A 3884-nucleotide genomic window follows, 5' to 3' on the forward strand; every position below is an offset into this window, starting at 1 on the left:
ATCACATATGAACGAGAGCGATCCTAAAGATAAGATGTCTAAGAAATATTTCTATTATATTATACTACATTAATGTACGAGGTAAATATATTATTATTATTATTATTATTATTATTTTAAAGTTATTATTATCATAATTATTTTATATTTCTACATCCATTTATTTATTTATATTGAAATGATAGTTCTGATGGAGTAAATTATACTCTTTTATAATTAAAAAAAGGTATGATTGCATACAAAATTTTAAATTTTTTTTAATATCATTCTTAATTTGTGAATTTTTTTAAATTAAAATTTGATAAAAAAAAAAAATACAGATATATGATTGAACCAAGATCGTATTTGAATGAGCATGATCTTTAACAAAATTACATTAGTTTTAAAAGACACGAGCGGTGTTCATATGACTCGATAAAAGTCAGGGTGAGTGAGATTTTTCTCGGTTCAATTACGTTGAATTTTTCAGAAAACAAAAAATTATGTTTGGTTTGAGGCTGACATTTTTTTTATGGGTTAACTCAAACCCAAGTGATACATTATGTGTCGTGACTCGTGAATGTTTGAGCTGCTCAAATCACAAACTCAATCGGACCGTGTACTAAAAAAATGTTTTTTTTTTTTAATGTTAATTTTTTTTTTTTTATAAGAATCACTCTTTCATGTGTCTCCCAACTAATGTTGGCTCCTCCTTTTTATGCCCCTTGACCATATATTATCTATTAAAAAACAAATAAAATTAAACTGACCCGTCAGTCACTCACCAACCCAATAAAAAACAATCAGTGCAAGTCTGACCAGTATTTTGGGAGTTTGCAAATCTCCCATACGCCATCTCAGCCATTGATTCTCAAAGTACGTAACCAATCAACGGTCGAAACTCACCTTCACTTTTCACTTTTCACCGGCATGCGGAGTTTAAAACTTAAATATTTAAATAAATAAATAAATAATGCTGCGTTGGCAAAGGGGATTTTTTGGGCATTGAGTAATTATTTTCAAAATTAATGGTTAAAATTTCGAGACTTTTTTTTTTTAATTAATTTCATAAAAATTTAAAAATATTGTAATTAAAAATTACGTAATTAAAAGGGGACAGCATACTGACAATGTCAGTGTAGAGTCCAGAATCATTCTATTTATAATAATAATAATAATAATAATAATAAACAATAATATTTGGATTTTAAAATATGATTGAAAAATATTAAATAATTATTTTCTTCATTAGATTCACAAATTGGAGTTATTTGTTTGTTTTTATTCAACTAATTTTATGAATATCTCTTCATCGTACAACTTTTTTATATTAATTTAATTACGTTTAAAAGTATCTTCAAGTTTACGTTCGATTCTATATTTTTAGCTATTCGTTTGGTAACCAGATACTTGGTTGTGGCAGGACGTTTTCTTTGTGTCGAGCTATAGAGAGAGTTGATGCAAACTGTAACGACTCGTGGTTGGTACCAAAAGAATAAAACATGCAACGTGTTGTGATATCATCATGTGTATCATAAACATGTAGAACACGACCTTATTGATCATATCCTATATATTCCGGGAGTGACCTTGGCATGTATGTTCCAAACATGTAGACATGATTTTATAGATCAGAACATAAACGTACAAGGAGTGACTCTTTCATACATAGAGCAAATCAGATGAGTTCAACTAGACTGAACTAGTCGATCATATTAAACTAAATAGGTCAATTCCCAGTTCAAACTAGACCGGTTAATACCCTTTTCTTCCTCGTGCATCTTTCCTCTAGGGTTTCTCCTTCAAGGCTATAACGTTAGAACACGAGACGAGTGACATAACCTCTAGCCACGATCCACGATAGTAATGGAACAAATGTCATTGGCTATGAGGGAGCTAGAAACCCGAAACCCGAGAAAAGTATCAGCAACACCATTTATTAAAACTTAGAATTAAAAGCGATTAAAGAAAAATATTGGGTTATTATCGTATAAATAAATTGATAATTTGGAAATAAAAAATGATTATGACCTAATTTAAAAAAAAAAAAAAAAAAGTACAAAGGAATGTGATATAATATATGTTGGTGAAAATATAAAATATAAAAAGAAGAGATAGCTAAAATTAGGTTAAAAAATAGGTGCAACATGCACATACTTGATTACACTCAATGGACCATTTTTAATATATTAGAGAGAGAGAAGAATCCAAATTGTTTTCGACCACAACCTAAGATTTCTTTATTAAAATATCTTTGTTCGATTATGTTTTTTGGTTTGTTTAATGATCGGTACGTGTCAGATCTCACGTTGGTTGGAAAGAAAACGAAATATTTCTTATAGAAATGTGCAAATCTCTCTCTAATAGACGCGTTTTAAAATCGTGAGACTGACGAGGATAATATTTGTTACCGGTGGACTTGGACTATTACAGATGGTATCAGAGCTAGACACTGAGTGATGTGCCAGTAAGGATGCTGGGTGTCATAATCGCCTTTTCTTGGTAGCGGATTTGGCGATTGGGTGGCACTCACTCTCAGTACTGAGTGAGTCAAATCAACTTCTAACCATGTTGCTTCCGGTTGGGCAACATGTATTCAAATCTCGAGTGGTGTTATATAGCATGCAAGCGAAAAGACAAGAACAATGGCTTAAAGAAAACAAGAAAGAACATGAAAACAATAAAAGAAAGCGATAAAGTAGTACAAGACAAGAGTTTCGGCATGTTACGGGTATGCGACAATAGACAACACGCCTTGGACAAGCATGACCGTGACACTGAGCCTCCAAGAGAGATGGATTGTGAAAATCCACATTGGTTGGAAAGAGGAACGAGACATTCTTTACAAGTACGTGAAAACCATCAATACGTAATGGGTCAAAGTAGATAATATTTACTAGCGGGCTCGAGCTGTTACAATCGGTTTTTTCTGTTAAATTATAAGTTTAATCCTTAATTTTTTTTTTCTAACGGGTCGGTGAATAATTAAAATTTTAAATTTGTATTTAATCAAACATATTCAATTTTTTAAATTGACCAATATATTCAATAATTTTATTTCTAATACGACAATTTTTAATTTTGTGTCTAATAAATTTATGAATTTTAAAAAATGTCGAGTACGTTCACATGCAATAAATTTAATAAAATAATTTAAAAAAAATTAAAAAAAGTTTATAAATCTAACAAAAATCGAGAAAGTGAATGTACTTTGAACTTGCTAAAATATACCCTCACCATTATTGCTAAAAAGTCCTTTAAAAAACAGTTATTTACTTTTAAATATTTTAAAAATCATTTCATTTTAAATGATCTTTCGACCCCTAATTTTTTCTACATCTCTCGTGTAATAAGAGAATTCAGAGTCCCGAGAAAATTAGAGTTGTAATCCTCTATTAAACAGCCACACCTACACCTCGAGCTTGCCGAACGAATGAAACTGTCAAATTGGTCCCAATCGATCCAATTGAACCGAGTTCGATAAGTCCACAAAACTGGTCAATCGATTTAATGTATATATATATATTTCTGATAAAACTATATATAGTAGATAGTTATATATATAGTAAATGATCTAAAGTTACGATAAAACTCTTAGATCAAGTGTGTTGTTGTACGATCCTCTTCTGTTCTTTGTGTTTATCTAGATCGAGTGTGTGCTGTTGTGCGATCCTATCATAAATAACATACGCCATATCGTTGGAGAATGTCGGGATCATCAGATGCCGAATTCGAATTTGGAATACTGATGAAATGGTGAATAAAATAATGAAATTGCACAAAGAAGGAATATGGTAGGTGACACGTGCTCTTTTATTTATTTATTATATATATTTTTTTTGCGCCCCGTTTTTTTTTTTTTTTTTTTTTTTTTTTTTTTTTTTTTTTTTTTTTTTTTTTTTTTT

The sequence above is a fragment of the Cucurbita moschata genome, unplaced genomic scaffold (genome assembly GCF_002738365.1).
Source record: "Cucurbita moschata cultivar Rifu unplaced genomic scaffold, Cmos_1.0 Cmo_Scf00025, whole genome shotgun sequence".
Classification (NCBI taxonomy): domain Eukaryota; kingdom Viridiplantae; phylum Streptophyta; class Magnoliopsida; order Cucurbitales; family Cucurbitaceae; genus Cucurbita; species Cucurbita moschata.